General features: G+C 36.1%; 1 protein-coding gene across 1 annotated transcript in view; it reads left to right on the plus strand.

The window, feature by feature from the left end:
• LOC136035997 (glycogen [starch] synthase-like) overlaps positions 1 to 19,543 on the plus strand; it is a 73,568-nt gene that overhangs the window by 33,951 nt on the left and 20,074 nt on the right. The gene's annotated exons all lie outside the window — the stretch shown is intronic.

Raw genomic sequence — 19,543 nt, forward strand, 5'->3', positions numbered from 1 at the left:
AAAATATTTTTTCAGACCTCAAGGAAGTTTCTTAATTACTCCATTATAAGACCGAAACTTCCATTGACTTTAGATTAGGATGACACGAATAGCATTTGGAACCCACTTTGAAACAAGATTAAACACAGACGAGGAAATATTCAAGTTGAAACTTGCAAGAAAGAGTTCCAGAGCAAGAATTTCTCGGAACAATATTAGGCTAAACTTGAAATTTCTAACCGTTCAAATTTTTGAGAATCTATCGGTAAACCTCTAAATTAGCTCTCGGTTAATATAAAAACACACGGTTCAAGATTGTAGGTTAAATTTAAAACTCACAGCTCGAAATGCTCATGATTTTCAGCATAGCACAACTGACTCTTCATGCTTTACAGAGTGCTAGAGGGTAATAACCCCATTTTTATCAGTGTTATTTACTGTTTGTTCTAATTTTGAAATGATAACGAATTCAAACTTCTGTTGGCTTTAGCTTTCAGATATACTTTTCAGATATACTTATTACCCATCTTTATTTCTGCTCATTCCACATCTTTATTTCTGCTAATAACATCACTCGTTACTTTCCTTTTTCAGTTATACATCCCGTTTAATTTGTGTTAGTTTTATGTTAGACTTGTTACACATCTTTATTTCTTCTCATTCCAGGGTTTAACATCACTCTTTACTTTTTTGAAAAACTTATTTTTTGAAATATTTTTCTTGTTTATTAAATAAGAAAAAAATCGAAATAATTGGCCTTCGTTATTACTACTACTAGTACTAATAATAACAACTCACTGCAGCACCAAGCCGCCTGAGGCCAACACAGCTACGCACGCTCCTCCTCCAACCTAATCTATTTAAAGCCTCCCTCTTTACACCCTCCCAGGAAGTTCCCATTTCCTTTAAATCTTTATTTATGACATCCTCCCAACCCAGACAAGGACGACCTGCTTTCCGTGTAGCCCCAGATGGTTACCAAAAAGGACAATATTCGGTAATCTGTCATCCTTCATCCGTAGAACGTGGCCTAGCCATCTCAACCTTTCTTTCATTATAGCCCTAGAAAGCGGGATTGAACCACATTTTTCGTACAGTCTACTGTTTGAAATACGATCAGTCAGTCGGGTACCCAGAACAATCCGTAGGCATTGTTATTATTGTCTCTAAATAAGATTATTTGCTTTACCTACAAGTACAATAGTTTTTCATTGCTATTACTTCCTTGTTCGCTTATAGACTAAACAATTGATAAACATCTAGTTTGACATCTAGAAAAATGACCGAGTCGCATGTTAAAGTATTTCTATTGCATTGTCCAGCTAAATTCCATGCTTACACGCAATTCTATCAAACACGATCTCCTAATTGATTACGCTGCATGCCCCCTTTGCGTGTCTCCTTTATTCCCACTGGAATTTCTTATTGCTGACTTTTCACTAGGTCAAGAAAAACTCTAAACCATGCAAACTTGTGATTTACTTGCACTGCGCCTAAAATTGGTGGAGACAACTTCATTTAGCTTAGTTAAGAATGATGGAAGCGAAAGACATTATTCTTTAGGCGTTTTGTTTAGTAGATATTGTAGAATGTACACGGGAGAATTTATTGGGAGTATATTACGTTAAAATAGATCAAATGAGGCTGCTATAATATTAGTTGGTTTTGAAGGGTCACTGTATTTTCCATCATTTTCTCGCATCAATCCAAGGGGTTTCGCACTCTCCAATACACATCTTGGAGCGCCGGGTGTGTGCATAGTTTCGCCATCCGTGGCGCAAGCCCCGCAAAATTTGCTTCACTTTCACCTGTGCATTACGTGATTTCTAAAAGTGATGGACATTTTGCATCAAATATTGGAGCTTGATTTTGCAATTAACATAACTAATGAATTTTTGACGCTTTATATGAACAATTTCGGGTTTTAAACCTTGAAGATTCCATTAATGTTCTCTTATATAAACTATTTTGATTTTAGTCTCTTTTCAGGGTATTGTATCCTGATTCAAAATGTGAACTTGGCCCCTTGGAGAATTTTTGAAAATAGATAATATCCTATTTAAGAAGAACATGCAACTAATAATTCATTCAAGCACTTTGATGAAATTAGTTTTTAAAAACAAAATTTTTTGAGGGAAGTAAATAGCGCAGTTGAAACTTAAAACGAACAAAAATTATTGCTTCACAGTCTTTTTAGCATAGATTGATAAAACGAGTGCAACCAAACCAACTGATAATATTTCCAAATGTTTGTATGATTATAGAAAACTAGCGCTTTATTGAAAACACACAAAAAACATAGGAGTTTTGGTACAAGTAGACGCAAACCGATTAAGGGAACTTTTTGAAAGAAATCAAGAATTTTGGAATTATTTCTTAATTTTCACTTCAGTGCAATGAGCTCATTTCAATGATTGGATCTCGTTTTTAGAACAGTTCGTGGTAACGAACTGTAATTCTAGAGCGACCTGGCTCATTTTGATAACAGTAGATACAACAACAAAAAATTGAATTCTTATGCTGATATTGAATATATAATCAAGTTTAGTCTTACCAATCAAAAGTTACGAGCCTGAGAAACTTTGCCTTATTTTCGAAAAAAGGATGAAACACCCCTTAAAAGTCGAAGGAATCAAAATGAAAAGCACGCCTTCAGAATCAACGTATCAGAGAACCCTAGTGTAGAGAACCCTAGTTTCTTTTTTTGTTTTTTTGGGGGAGGGGGGGTTGATCGTATTGAACCGATGGTCCTAGAATTCCGCGAGAGGACTCTCTCAAACGAAAGTTATACGCTCTAGTGCCCTTTTTCAGTGGCCAAAAATCGGAGGGCAACTATGCTCATTTTTTCTCAAAGCCACCGGATCAAAATTTTGAGATTGCTATTTTGTTCAAAACAGTTAAAAAATCTAATAATTATGTCTTTGAGGACGACTTAGACCCCACAATCCCCAGGAGAAGGGGTGCAAGCTATGAGCTTTGCCCATTGTTTACATATACTATTGGTTATTTGGAAGTATACACACATTTTCAGCGGGATTTTTTTCTGGGGGTGGGTTCGAGGGAGAGGAATATTTCATGGGGGAAGATAATTTCTATGAAGGGGTTGCTGGATTTCCCAGTATTATTTAAAAAACAATCAAATATTAAATTAGAATTTGTTTTAACTGAAAGTAAGGACTAACATTAAAACTTAAAACGAACAGAAATTTTTACGTATATGAGGGGTCCGCCCACTGTTCAATATCTCGGTCTTTACGCTCAAGTATTTTTGGCAATTTCAAAAGAGCTATTTATTCTAACTAAACGGCTTTTAGAATTCAGGGGGCATTATTAAAGAACTGGAACAAAATTCGAGCTTTAGTGAAAAGAGTGAGGTATTGACGGGGGGGGGGCGAACCTTTTTCATATTATGTATATGAGGGAGTTTCTTCCTCTCGTCAGTACCTTGCTCTTTACGCTAAAGTTAGAGGTTTTTTTTTTTCAATAATAACCAATATAAACAAAAAACTTGTATGTGTTATTTTACCACCAATCTTAGCATTTAATATTAAAGCAGCTTCTTAAAAATGATTTTTTTTTGTGATAATAAACCAAAGATATTGTGTGTTTTCGGCTTGTGGTTGTTATTGAATAAAAAAAAACAAGCTTTTTCCAACTGAGAGTAAGGAAGAACATTGGAACTTAAAACAAATAGAAATTATTATGTATATGAGGGGATTGCCCCCTTCTCAGTACCTCACCCTTTACGCTAATGTTTGACTTTTTGTTCCAATTATTTAAGAATGACTCCTGACACAAAAGGACCGTGTTCTCAAGCTTTTTACAAATTCACAAACATTTTAGCGTAAAGAGCGAGTACTGAGGAGGGAAAACTACTTCATTTACGTAATAAGAACCAAAAGAAAAATCTGAGAAAATTGCAGTTCAAACAGTTCATGGTAATGAACTGTAAGTGAGGAGCGACCCGGTTCAATAGTAACCGAAACACTAAAAACCATTTTTTTTTAAAGAAATTTTGATATCGATAGATATAGAAAAAGAAACAGCTTTTCATGTTGATTTTAAATATATTAAATAAATAAAAAATAAGTCTTTTTTAACGGAAAGTAAGGAGCGGTATTAAAACTTAAAACGAACGGAAATTACTTCGTACATGAAAGGGGCTGCTTCCTCATCAACGTCCCGCTCTTTACGCTAAAGTTTGATTCTTTCTCTTTACTCTACTTTCTAAACAGTAAAAAATTTTAGCGTAAAGATGGGGCGTTGATGAGGAAGCAGCCGTTTTCTGTTTGTTTTAAGTTTTAATGCCGCTCCTTACTTTCTGTTAAAAAAAAACTTGTTTTTTCTATTTAATTTCTGAACGTTTTTGAGTCGATGCATGTTTTGATTTTGGCTCTCCGCAGATGAATAATTAAAACGAAATTAGCATATTTATTTTTTTGCCTAAATGGCTTACTCATAGTTTTTATAGAATGATTTTGAGAAAAAAAGGAGCGGGGGAGGAGGCCTAGTTGCCCCCCGATTTTTTGGTTACTTAAAAAGGTAACTAGAACTTTTAATTTTTTACGAATGTTTTTATTAGTAAAAGATATACGTAGCTTACAAATTAGCTTACGTAACGAACTTCTGTATTCTCATGTTTTTATTACGTATATGAGGGGGTTCACCCCCTCGTCAGTACCTCGCTCTTTACAGTAAAGCTTAAATTGTGTCCCAACTTCTTAAGAATGACCCCTAAATCACAAAAGCCGTTGAATAAATAGTTGAAATTACTAAAAATACTTTAGCTTAAAGAACGGGGTATTAGGAGGAGGTGAGCCCATCATATGCGCAAAAATTTCTGTTCGTTTTAAGTTTTAATGCTTCTCCTTATTTTCAGTTAAAAAAAAAACTTTGTCATATTTATTTGTTCATTTTTTTTTTAATAATGCCAGAAAATCCTGCGCTCCCTTCATGAAAATTTTTTTCCCCTATGACAAATTCCTCCAAGTAGAGTTCCCCTAGCAAGTCCCCTCATTCTCTACCACCCCCGCTCAACCTAAAAATCCCCCTGAAAACACCTGTACACTTCCAAATAACCATTACTATATGTAAGCACTGGTCGAAGTTTGTGACTTGTAACCCCTCCCACGGGGACTGTAGGGGGAATAAGTCGTCCCCAAAGACATAGTTATAAGGTTTTTCGACTACGCTGAATAAAATGGCGATCTCAGGATTTTGATCCGGTGACTTTGGGAGAATAATTAGCGTTGGAGGGGGCATAGGTGCCCTCTAATTTTTGGGTCACTTAAAAAGGGCACTAGAACTTTTCATTTCCGTTAGAATGAGTCCTCTTGCAAGATTCTAGGACCACTGGGTCAATACGATCACCCCTGGGGAAAAAAAACAAAAGAAAAAAAAATAAACACGCATCCGTGATCTACCTTCTGGCAAAAAATACAAAATTCCACATTTTTGTAGATAGGAGCTTGAAACTCTTACAATAGGGTTCTCTGATACGCTGAATCTAATGGTGTGATTCTATGACTTTCTATGACTTTCACGGGTTATTTCCCCCTATTTTCTAAAAAAGGCAAATTTTCTTAGGATCGTAACTTTTGGTGGGTAAGACTAAATTTGATAAAATTTACATATTTAAAATCAGCATTTAAAGGAGATTCTTCTGATGTAGCTATTAGTATAAAAAATTCATTCTTGGAGTTTTGGTTACTATTGAGCCTGGTCACTTCTTACTACAGTTCGTTACCACGAACTGTTTGATGAATTTCATCAAGTTTAGCCTTGCCAATCAAAGATTATGAGCCTGAGAAAATTTCTTGATTTTCAAAAAAGGGGGAAACACCCCTTAAAAGTCAAGTGATCTTAGTGAAAATCACACCATTAGATTCGGAGAACCCTACTGTATATGTTTCAAGCTCCTATCTGCAAAAATGTGGCATTTCGCATTTTTTGCTAGGAGAAAGATCACAGATGCGTGTTTATTTATTATTTTTTTTTCCAGAGGTGATTGTATCAATCCAATGGTCCCAGAATATAAGAAGAGAGCTCATTCGAACGGAAATAATCAGTTCTATTGTCCTTTTTCAGTAACCAAAAAAATTGGAGGACCACTAGGCCACGTCCCCCGCCACTTTTTTCCCAAAATCGTCCGATCAAAATTTTGAGAAGGACATTTTGTCATCATAGTTGAAAGGCCCAATAACTATGCCTTTGGGTATAATATTACCCCTCCTCCCACAGCCCCAGGGGAAAGGTCTTTAAGCTATAAAATTGCCTATTGCTTACGCATAGTGTTTGTTATTGGGATGCATGCATACATTTTCGGATGGGGGGGGGGGTTTCTCCTTGGGGGTTTTTCACGTAGGGGAATTTTCCAGGGAGAAAACTTGTTTGTCAAGGGAAATTATAAACTATGGGAATTTTCCAAAATTCTTATACAAAGTTCTTTTTAGATGTTTTGCTTTCTCTTTTCGGTCTCAGTCACGAGCACTCATGGTCGTGGACGTAATTAGTCCAACATCCTTCTCATCATTTCATGAAAGTAGACATAATTAAAAAGCAGTCACAGACGCAGTAGTCATAGATCGTGGTAGAAGTTAGAAATGGTTACATCTGCATTTGCAGAGGTAGTAGCGGCTCTAAAAAAAATTTTTAAAAAATCAAATAACTTGAAAAAATTCAAGTTAATACTATAGCCATTGCTAAGATATTAAAAGTTAGGTCCTGTGATGACTTAGATGCACATGCTGGGTTTTGATCTTTTTTTTATATTCCTCTCAACATTAGCGGAAGTTCCGCCATTGCCCCGAGGGCTGTGGGGCATTGCATCTCCAGAGCCATAATCACCAGACCTTGTGACTATTGTGAACAAAGGGGCTTCATGTTGAGAAGAACATCAAAACGGTGTGAGAGGAGCCGGTTACTCTCATTTTACTTTACAAAATCCCCTTCAGCCTGTCCTGAAAGTTGCAACTTAATGCCCATAGCCGTTTCTTCAATATTTCTAATACAACTTTTTGGCAACAAGTATACACATAATTTTTAATGTGCAACTTTCTGAGCATACAGTAATTTCTCGTGGGACTGTGGGGATCATGTAACCCTCAAAGGTGGTAATTATCTGACCTTTTGACTGTTTGGAACAAAATGGCTATCTTAAAACGAACACATCAATATTAAAACTTAAAACCAACAAAAACTATTCCATATATGAGGAGGGCTTTCCTTTCTTCAACCTCTTACAGACAAAAAGTCAAACTTGACCATAAAGAGCAAGTGATTGGGGAGGGATCAGCTTTCCTTTCCCATAAATTATGTATTAATTGTTATCCAAACTTGTTTTTAGAGTTTCGGTTACAGCTGACCGGGATTGCTCCTTACATACACTTTGTTACCCCGAACTGCTTTGTTTAATTTCTTCCACATAATGACAACAATGGAAACGATGACGCTTAAGTGCGATTCTTATGCGAAAAAATTAAGTGCCTAGCGACAGTGCACTGCCACTCAGCTGAACTAAATAGCATATAAGTGATTATAGCACCAGTCCTGTCAGCAGTAGGCTATAGGGGTACAGTCTAGTGTTGAAAAAGCAGAGACAGATTAAAATGGCATTGATTTGTTTTCTCTTTCTCGTTAGAAGCCCTCTTGAATTTAAGTCCCATCTGTTTCCGATAGTCTTAAGTGGGCATTCAGAACCTTAACTCTTGGTTCATTAGGGTAATCTTTATCAAAATTTAGTCTAGTTTGATTGCCTAAGATAGAAAGCTACTAATTGGTCACTATCAATATTGTTGAATATTTGGTAATAAGTGGACTACGTGACTTTGATCACTAATCAACTTAATTATATTTAGCTTTTCATATAATGAGATACTGGATTTTCCGTGGAGACATTTTTCAAGACTTTTGTGGGCTGTGGGCCAAGCCGGGATTTGGTCGTTGTTAGCTTGAGCCATTGAAGAGATGGCAGGCTCCCCACCAAACGGCTCCTGCCCTCAAAAGTGGATCTAAAGATTTTGATTGGTCCAAAGCAGGAGCCGCTCACTAGCTTTAGTGCTAGAGCATATTGCTGACGTATTCTAAGGAACAATCAATTAGAGGCAACCCAATTAATATTGGCAAATTAGGAAATTGTAGAAAAAAGTTAAAATCTCTTAATCTAGTGTCGATCAACTTTGATCATTTATTGTAATGTAGTTTTCCGACCGTCCACGTGTTGTGCGTAGCGAAAAAAAAATTTCGTCCTGCCCGAAGCACAACACACACAAAAATAGATATAGTACAATTTTTTGACCAGTGGTACAATTTTAGGGCGTTTTGCGGTACTTTTTCTTCCAGGACGTTGGCAACACTGGTCGTTGTTAGCTTGAGCCATTGAAGAGATGGCAGGCTCCCTGGCAAACGGCTCCTGCCCTCAAAAGTACATCTAAAAATTTTGATTGGCGGTCGAATGAGCTCTCCCTAACGACCGTCCGAGTTTTGTGATATAGCAGGAAAATAAAATAATACATTGGAGACATATCATTCTTTTCGACGTCTACGCTAACACCAATGTTTGCAGTTGTTTCTTCAAATAATTTGCAAAAACTCAGAGCTATTCGGTAAGTAGCTCTTGGGTTTCTAGAAAATTTTCAGCAAGGCCCTCTTTCTTTTATGATATTGGAGGAGTTTGGGGGATTGGCAGTCCAGAAAGTAGATTTACAGGTACTAAATTAGAACCCAAAATTAAAAGCGTTTTTTTTCGATTTTGTCAAAGCTGACTAAAAAAGGGACTTCAAACAAAGAGAGTGTCAAGGAATTTTGCTGAAGCGTGCATTTTTGAAGGGAGGTTTCACAAAACAGCTTAGGAACGCATCAAAAATATTTTTAAGTATATTTTTTGTCAGGTTTCAACGAGACAAACAAAAATTCCAGGGGAGGGGTTGAACCTGATACCTCTTCCCCCCCCCCCCATGGACATGGCCTTACATTAAACTGTCTACAGTTTCTAAGGAACTCGAATCAAACAGTTTGTGGTAACGAACTGTAGTAAGGAGCGACCCGGCTCAATAGTAACCAAAACTCTAAAAAATGGAATTTTGATGCCAATAGTTATATTAAAAGAATTGCATTTTAATACTGATTTTAAATATAAATTTCATCAAGATTAGTCCTACCCGTCAAAATTTGCCTACCTGAGAAAATTTGCCTAATTTTAGAAAATAGTGGGAAATACCCCCCTAAAAGTCATACAATCTTAACGAAAATCACACCATCAGATTCAGCGTATCAGAAAACCTCATTGTAGAAGTTTCAAGCCCTTATCGACAAAAATGTGGAATTTCGTATTTTTTGCCAGAAGACAAATCACGGATGCGTGTTTATTTTTGTTTTTGTTTTTTTTCAGGGGTGATCGTATTGACTCAGTGGTCCCAGAATGTCTCGAAAGGGCTCATTCTAAAGGAAATTAAAAGTTCTAGTGCCCTTTTTAAGTGACCAAAAAAATTGGAGGTCACCTAGGCCCCCTCCCACGCTCATTTTTTCTCCAAAGTCACCGGATCAAAATTCTGAGATAGCCATTTGATTCACCATAGTCGAAAAACCTAATAACTATGTCTTTGGGGCCGACTTACTCCCCCGCAATCCCCGTGGGAGGGGCTGCAAGTTACAAACTTTGACCTATGTTTACATATAGTAATGGTTACTTGGAAGTGTACGGACGTTTTCAGGGGGATTTTTTTGGTTTGGGGGGGAGTTAGGGGGGGGGGGGTACATGGTAGGATATTTCCATGGAGGAACTTCTCATGGGGGGAGAGATTTTCAATGGAGGGGGCGGAGGATTTTCTAGCACTATTTAAAAAAACAATGAAAAAATAAATATGAAAAGTTTTTTTCTACTGAAAGTGAGGAGCAGCATTAATACTTTAAACGAACAGAAATTATTACGCATATGAGGGGTTTACCTCCTCGTAATACCTCGCTCTTTACGCTAAATTATTTTTAGTAATTTCAACTATTTATTCTATGGCCTTTGTGATTAAGGGGTCATTCTTAAGGAATTGGGACAAAATTTATGCTTTAGTGTAAAGAGCGAGGTATCGACGAGGGGTGAGCCCCCTCATATACGCAATAAAATATACGAATATAGAAGTTCGCTACGTAATTTAATTCGTAAGTTACGTATATTTTTTACTTATGAAAACGTTAGTAAAAAATTAAAAGTTATAGTTGCCTTTTTATGTAATCGAAAAATTGGAGGGCAACTAGGCTTCCTCTCTCGCTCCTTTTACCTCAAAATCTTCCAATTATAACTATGAAAACTCATTTAGCCCAAAACAATTAATATACAAATTTCGTTTTAGTTGTTTATGCGCGGAGAGCCAAGATCAAAAAATGCATTAATTTAAAAACGTCCAGAACTTAAACGAAAAAAACAAGGTTTTTAAAATGATAGTAAGGAGCGACATTAAAACTTAAAACGAACAGAAATTACTCCGTATATGAAAGGGGCTTTTCGTCCTCAACGCCTCGCTATTTACGCTAAAGTTTTTTATTTTTTTAAGAAGTCGAGTTAAGACAAATAGTCAAACTTTAGCGTAAAGAGCGAGGCGTTGAGGATGAAAAGCCCCATTCATATACGGAATAATTTCTGTTCGTTTTAAGTCGTATCGACCATTGGTTCGATACGATCCCCCCTCGAAGAAAAGAAATAATAACAAACACGGAGCTGTGATCTTCTTCCTCCACATCTTCTTCTGGGAAAAAAATGTGAATTAAAATCTTTTTAATTCACATATAGGATAGGAGCTTGAATAGCCTCTATAGTAAGATTCTCTAAAATAGTAAACCTCAGGATGTGATTTTCAAAAGATCGCTTCACTTTTGTGGGGTGTTTTCACCCTTTTTCGAAAATGAGGCAAATATTCCCAGGGTCGTAACTGTTCATGGATAACATTAAGCTTAATGAGTTTTATTTATTTGGAATCAGCATAAAAGGCCGATTCTTTTGATGTATTCAAAACAAGCTTTTTCAACTGAAAATAAGGACCGACAATTAAACTTAACACGAACAGAAATTACTCCGTATATGTAAGGGGAACTGCCCCTCATCTTTACGCCCCGCTCCTTACGCTAAATTTTGACCATTTCTCACAACTATACTTTTTAAAACAATAAAAAATCACTTAAGCGTAAAGAGCGGGGCGTTGAGGAAGAAAAGCCCCTTTCATATACGGAGTAATTTCTGTTCGCTTCAAGTTTTAACGTCACTCCTTACTTTCAGTTGAAAAAGCTTGTTTTTTTTTATTTAATACATCAAAAGAATCGGCCTTTTATACTGATAAATTTAAAAAAAAACAAGTTTTGTAACGGACAGTAAGGAGCGACATTAAAACTTAAAACGAACAGAACTTACTCCAAATATGAAAGGGGCTTGTCCTCCTCAAAGCCCCGCTCTTTATGCTAAAGTTTCTTACTGTTTTAAAAAGTAGAGTTAAGAGAAAGGGTCAAACTTCTGCGTAAAGAGCGAGGCGTTGAGGAGGAAAAGCCCTTTTCATATACGGAGTAATTTTTGTTCGTTTTAAGTTTTAATGTCGCTCCTTATTTTCCGTTACAAAAACTTGTTTTTTTATTTATTTAATCTCTCATAGAGATGAGAGATTATATATCATGAAAAGAGAAATCACCAATGCTACAGCACAAACACAAAAAAAAATAAAGAGACAGAAGGAGAAAAGGAAGACTGTTTTCCTAAATTAGTGATTAATATAGACCAGCACTTGAATGAGGCCTTAACCCTACTCATCCATACAATCACATAGGTCCAACAGCATAGCCACACACAATCAACCATAAAGAATAATCTATGGACAGGCAGTCATGTCGTCAATAAGTATAAGTCGTCATTTACCGAACAATAGAAAAAATAATATAGACAAATAATTCAGAGGCAACACCCAACATAAGGGCTCATCAGGAGAATACACTGGCCTATATAGGGTTTCGCCACTCTAAATTCTCTACCCAGCACAGTGTTGTGGCTACCACAGAATATCCATGGCATCCCCGCGTCAGGTATCACCCCCAAAATACATGCCTATGAAAAAAAAAACAGCAAATGTAAAACAACCAAGTAAAACCAAAACAAGCTTATCCTGTTAATATATCCCTCCCTTTAGCAACAATAGGTAAACTAAATATTATAAATTTTACCAAATCACAAATATTAACACATTGCAAAAAACCTGAATGAACTAAACAATTATAGAATTCATCTTTACCATGTGGCTAATTTTTTTAAAAATTCCGCTCAATTAGAAACGCAATTCAAAATGAATGGCGCTGTGACAACATTTCTCGAACCTCCGAAATTAGTTAAAAATTTCTTTAAGTATTTCTAGATAATTCTTTTGATATTTATTTAAAAGTTCGTTATAATGAAAACTAAATTTTTTAAATTGCCAAGTTAATTTATTTGCAGAAAAACCTCAATACTTAAGGTATCCGCGAAATAGATGATACAAGTCACATGAATATATTGGAGGCTTCGAGCGAAGCAGGCAGGTATAGGATCCCCCACCCATGTATTTATACCAAAAGTGACTTAAATAAAAAAAAATAGCAATAGCTACATACTACGATACAAAAATATAAAATAAATTAAAGTGAAGTCCCAACTTCTTATTTACATTTTATTTTGTTTATGTTTCCTTCATACTTTTTGTGAATTGGTGCCACGAATGCGTTGGGATTTCTACAAGCTATCTATTTTTACTATAATTTCTTATGGCACTTGGTATTAACCAAATGACATATAAGGATCGCAAATTCTGTCGGTTTGTAAGTCGGTCTGTCTGTCTGTCGGTCTGTCTCTCTCGTATTTGCTAGTTTAGGCACTTCCGGATAAGCTAGGACGATGCAATTTGGCAAGCGTATCAGGGACCAGACTAGATTAAATTAGAAATCATTTTCTCGATTCAACCATCTGGGGGGGGGCGGTTAATTTGGAAAAATTAGAAAAAATGAGGTATTTTTAACTTACGTACAAGTGATCGAATCTGAATAAAATTTGATATTTAGAAGGATATTGTGTCTTACAGCTCTAATTTTAAATTCTGACCGGATCCGGTGACACTGGGGGGAGTTGAAGGAAGAAACCTGGAAATCCTGGAGAACGCTTAGAGTGGAGGAATCGAGATGAAACTTGGTAGAAAAGCTAAGCGTAAGTCCTAGATACGTAATTGAAATAAACAGAACGGATGAACTCGTCCCTTTGGAGGAGTTGGGGGAGGGCTAACTCTGAAAAATTAGAAAAAAATGAGACATTTTTAACTTGCGAAGGAGTGATCGGATCTTAATTAAATTCCATATTTAGAAGGACCTTATAACTCAAATTTCTTATTTTAAATTCTAACTGGATCCTGTGTCATTGGGAGGAGTAAGGGGGGGGGGGGGGGTGGATACCTTGGAAAAGGTTTAGAGTGGAAATATCGGGATGAAACTTGGTAGGAAAAATAATCATAAGTCCAAGATACTTGACTGACAAAACCGGACTGGATCCACTTTTCTTTGGGGGAGTTGGGGGGGGGGGGGGGTAATTTGGAAAAATTAGAAAAAATGAGGTATTCGTTACTTACGAGCAGGTAATCAGATCTTAATGTAATTTGATATTTAGAAGAATCTTGTGCTTCGGAGATGTTATTTGAAATCCCGGCCAGATCCGGTGACATCGAAGGGAGTTTGAGGGGGGAAACGTGAAAACTGAGGTATCTTTATCTTACGAATAGGTTATCAGATCTTAATGAAACTTGATATATAGAAAAATATTATGTTTCAGATGCTATATTTTAGACTTGAATCGGATCTGGTGTCATAGGGGGTTGGAGGGGGCAACAGAAATCTTGAAAAATGGAAATCTTGGAAAACGCTTAGAGTGGAGAGATTGGGATGAAACTTGATGGGAAGAATCGGCACAAGTTTTAGATACGTGATTGACATAATTGGAACGGATCTGCTCTCTTTGGGGAAGATGGGATGGGGGCTAATTCGGAAAAATCAGAAAATTGAGGTATTTTAACTTAAGAACAGGCGACCAGATCTTAATGAAATTTGATATTTAGAAGGAACTCGTGTCTCAGAGCTCTTATTTTAAATCTCGAACAGATCTGGTGACATTGGGGGGAGTTGGAGGGTGAAATCAGAAATCTTGGAAAATGCTTAGAGTGGAGAAATCGGGATTGAACTTGATGGGTAGAATAAGTAAAATGTCTTAGATACGGCATTGAAGTAACCGGACTGGATCTGCTCTCTTTGGGGGAGTTAGGGGGGATCAAGTGCTTTGGCTAGTTTGGTGCTTCTGGATGTGCTAGGACGATGAAAATTGGCTGCTTCCTCATCAACGCCCCGCTCTTTACGCTAAAGTTTGACTCTGTCTCTCAATTCTTCTTTTTAAAACAGTAAAAAACTTTAGCGTAAAGAGCGGGGCGTTGATGAGGAAGCAGCCTCTTTCATATACGAAGTAATTTCTGTTCGTTTTAAGTTTTAATGTCGCTCCTTACTTTCAGTTAAAAAAACTTGTTTTTTTTATTTAATTTCTGAACGTTTTTGAATCAATGCATGTTTTGATTTTGGCTCTCCGCAGAGGAATATTTAAAACGAAATTTGAATTTTTTTTTTTTTTTGCTAAATGGCTTTCTCATAATTTTGATCGAATGATTTTGAGAAAAAAAAGAGCGGGGGAGGAAGCCTAGTTGCCCTCCGACTTTTTGGTCAATAAAAAAGGCAACTAGAACTTTTAATTTTTTACGAATATTTTTATTAGTAAAAGATTTACGTAACTTCTAAATTAGCTTACGTAAAGAACTTTTGTATTCTCATATTTTTATTACATATATGAGGGGGTTCGCCCCCTTGTCAGATCCTCGCTCTTTAAACTAAAGCTTAAATTTTGTCCCAATTCATTAAGAATGACCCCAGAATCACAAAAGCCGTAGAATAAATAGTTGAAATTACTAAAAATACTTTAACGTAAAGAGCGAGGTAGGTATTAGAAGGAGGTGAGCCCCTCAAATGGGTAATAGTTTCTGTTTGTTTTAAGTTTTAATGCTGTTCCTTACTTCCAGCTGAAAGAACTTTTTCATATTTATTTTTTCATTGTGTTTTTAAATAATGCTATTAAATCCTGCGCTCCCTTCATGGAGATTTTCATCCCCCATGACAAATTGTCGATGGAAAGTTCCCCCAGCATATCCCCCTCTTCTCAATCCCTCCCCCAACCAAAAAAATCCTCCTGAAAACGCCTGTACACTTCCCAATAACTATTACTATATGTAAGCATTGGTCAAAGTTTGTAACTTGTTGCCCCTCCCATGGGGACTGTGGGGGAGTAAGTCGTCCCCAAAGACATAGTTATAAGGTTTTTCGACTACGTTGAATAAAATGGCTATCTCAGAATTTTGTTCCGTTGACTTTGGTAAAATAATTAGCGTGGGAGGGGGCTTAGGTGCCCTCCAATTTTTTTGGTCACTTAAAAAGGGCACTAGAACTTTTCATTTCCGTTAGAATGAGCCCTCTTGCAACATTCTAGGACAACTGGGTCGATACGATCACCCCTGGGAAAAAGAAAAAAAACAACAAAAAAACAAATAAACACGCATCCGTGATCTGCCTTCTGGCAAAAAAAAACAAAATTCCACATTTTTGTAGATAGGAGCTTGAAACTTCTACAGTAGGGTTCTATGATACGCTGAATCTGATGGTGTGATTTTCGTTAAGATTCTAAGACTTCTAGGGGGCGTTTCCCCCTATTTTCTAAAATAACACAAATCTTCTCAGGCTCGTAACTTTTGATGGGTAAGACTAAACTTGATTAAACTTAAATATTTAAAATCAGCATTAAAATGCGATTCTTTTGATGTAGGTATTGGTATCAAAATTTCATTTTTTTTTAGTTTTGGTTACTATTGAGCCGGGTCGCTAATTACTACAGTTTGTTACCACGAACTGTTTGATTCCAAATAAATAAAACTCGTTAAGTTTAATGCTATCCATGAATGGTATCTATGTTATGACCCTGGGAATATTTTAAGAGCGTTTAGGAGGGAACAGCCCCTTTCATATACGGAGTAATTTCTGTTCTTTTTAAGTTTTAATGTGGCTCCTTACTTTCAGTTGAAAGAACTTGGTTTTTTTATTTAATTTCTGAACGTTTTTGAATATATATGTTTGATTTTATTATATATATGTTTATATATATATGTATATATGTTTTATATGTTTTGTATATATGTTATATATATATATGTATATATGTTTATATATATATATATATGTATATATGTAATGTCTTATATATATATGTTTTGGTTTTGGCACTCCGCACATGACTAATTAAAACGAAATTTGCATATTAATTTTTTTGTGGCTAAATGGGTTTCCGAATTTGAGAAAATCGGAGTGGGGTAGGAGGCCTATATGCCCACCAGTTTTTCGATTACTTAAAAAGACAACTAGAACTTTAATTCTTTTTACGAACGTTTTTATTAGCAATAAATTTACTTAACTTTTGAATTAACTTACGTAACGAGCTTCTATATTCGTGTATTTTTATTACTTATATGAGAGGGATCATCCTCTCGTCAATACTTCGCTCTTTACACTAAAGTTTAAATTTTATCACAATTCCTTAATAATGACCCCTGAATTACAAAGGTTGTAAAATAAATAGTTGAAATTACAAAAAATACTTTAGCGTAAAAATCGAGGTATTTGGGAGGAGATGAACCTCTTCATATGCGTAATAATTTTTGTTCTTTTTAAGTTTTAATATTGCTCCTTACATCCAGTTGAAAGAACTTTTTCATATTTATTGTTTCATTGTGTTTTCTTAAGAATGCTAGAGAATCAAGCGCCCCCTTCATGGAATTTCTTTTCCCCATGATAAAGATCATCTCGCGTAACCTCTTCCCCTCGGCTCCCCTCCCACAACCAGAAAACATCCCCCTGAAAACCTCTGTACACTTCTCAATAACCATTTCTATTCATCTTTCATTTCTATATGTAAACAATGGTCAGAGTTTGTGACTTGTTGCCCCTCCCATGGGGACTGTGGGGGAGTAAGTCGTCCCCAAAGACATAGTTATTGGGTTTTTGACTATGCTGAACAAAATAGCTATCTCAAAATTTTGATCTGTTGACTTTGGGGAAACAATGAGCATGGGAGGGGGCCTAGGTGCCCTCCAATTTTTGGTCACTTAAAAAGAGCACTAGAACTTTTAATTTCCGTTAGAATGAGGCCTTTCGTGTCATTCTAGGACCATTGGGTCGATACGATAACCCCTGGGAAAAAGGAAAAAAACAAACACACAAATAAACACGCACCCGTGATCGGACTTACGGCAAAAAATACAAAATTCCACATTTTTATAGATAGGCGCTTGAAACCTATACAGTAGGGTTTTCTAAAACCCTGAATGTGACGGTGTGATTTTTGTTAAGATACTATGAAGTTTAAGGGGTATTTTCTCCCATTTTTTCAAAATAAGGCATATTTTCTCAGGCTCGTAACTTTTGATGGGTAAGACTAAATTTTATTAAACTAATATATTTAAAATCAGCATAATTGGGGTGAACCCTTTGTCTCATCCCCAATTAAGGACTGAAACTTAAAATTTATCCAATCGTGGGCATTTAGAGCTGTTTGCATTTTGAGTCGTGGGCATTGTGATCGTTGGTATTTTGAGTGTTAGCCCTTTTTTTTATAAGTCAAAAGTAATTGGAGACCAACCAGCTGCAGGAAGAGGGGTATTTCCCGTGGTTTTTTTCTAGAGCATATTTACTGCGGGGGGGGGGTATTTTTAGGGGGTAAACGCCAGCTCCCGTTTGTATCACAAACCTTTTTTCAGTGGTTCAACGCTGCAGCATCTTGAACTAGCCAACCTGTAGTATGTAAAGACTAGAGACGAAAAATCGTTGGCATTACCATTTAGAATCTTACCAGGAAACATGAAAGAGCATAATTTTGTATCTCCTTGGAGACTGTTTATCAAATGTTGACCTGGTTTGACTACTTGTGGTTACCAGCTACCAATTAGTTATTATCAAGATTGCTGAATGTCTAATTTTAAATCGGATCGCATAGCTTCAATATTAAATCACCTTGAACGCATTATCTCCTAATAGAATGAGATATTTGATTTTTGGAGGTTTTTTCGAAGCCTCCTCAGAGGTCTAAATGAAGCTATCTCGAAAGACACTATTGATAATAAAACATTAGTTAGCGTACCAGAACACCGCAAGATCCGGCATACCCCACAAACCCTCGGGAAGGGCTATAAGTTGTGTAATTTGTCGATTGATAGTTCCTATAGGAAACTATTTTTATTCGTCTTGCTTTCACTTAAGTAACTCAATTTTACAAGTGGATATGTTCCGAGAAAACTTCCCGGGGAAATTTTCAGCGGGGTAGAAATTGTCTTTTTTAGGGGGGGATAATTATTTGCAGGAAAAAATGTACATTGGGGGATCTTCGGGGGAAATTCCAGCGAAGGAAGGATTTACGGCATGATATGAAAAACCAAAACAGAAATTAAATAGAAGTTGTTCGACTGAAAGGAAGGAGTGACATCAAAACTTAAAACGAATACAAATTATTCTATAATAATTATAGAATAATAAAAATATAATAATAAATAATAATTATAGGGGTGGCTGCTCCTTCTCATTATCGTGTTCTTTACGCTAAAGTTTATTTTGTTCTCCCAATTCCTTAAGAACGACTCCTGAAACTCAAGGGCCGCTTAATTAAAATAAGAAGTTCTTTAAATCTATCCAATGAAGCAGATTTTCACCAGTTTCTGTCAGTTCATGATCAACTATCTACTGTTTAAGTGGATTCTTCCGAAACCTACCTCGATAAATTGAAAATCAATAAACCAAAATCCTCTACAGTTCGAAACTTTGTCATTCTTCATCATATTGTGTTCACAAGGGCCCAAATGCGTAAATAAACATTATATCACTTATGCTTGTGCATATGCGTAAATTTTATTTGGCTTATGATTTCGCAGTTCAGGTTTCCCATTAATTCTCTGTTCTTTTTTGTGGTTATATTTTTCCATTTTATTTCGAATTTCAATGATTTACTTTTTGACTGTGTTTATACTGTTTCAAACCCGTGACTTCGAAACGGATTTTTTTTTAGACAGCTATTTTTTTTTGGCTGTGCAAATAATTTTTTTTTTAATATTTAAAGGCTTCAATGGATTTCCTTGGTTGGTTTTTCATGATATATTCTCCATTTTTACAAGACTTCACTCATTTCCCTGTGTTTTCTTCTTTTACTGTTGAAAATGACAAATTCAAAAATGTCATGCAGCTCCTTTGTTATTAAGGCAGCAAACAGGAAGAACCCTAGTAAGGGAATTCTTTTTTTCCTTTGCCATTGTCTAAAATCTTTCCGGATCTAGTAACGGTTTTATAATTCAAAAGAAATTAGTTTACTGATTCCGTGAGTTTACCTTTCCTCTTTTCTGAGTCCATCCCTTTTATCTCACTATATCGTGTCAACAGGCTTCGTCGAGACTCA

Source organism: Artemia franciscana, chromosome 2 (genome assembly GCF_032884065.1).
Source record: "Artemia franciscana chromosome 2, ASM3288406v1, whole genome shotgun sequence".
NCBI lineage: Eukaryota > Metazoa > Arthropoda > Branchiopoda > Anostraca > Artemiidae > Artemia > Artemia franciscana.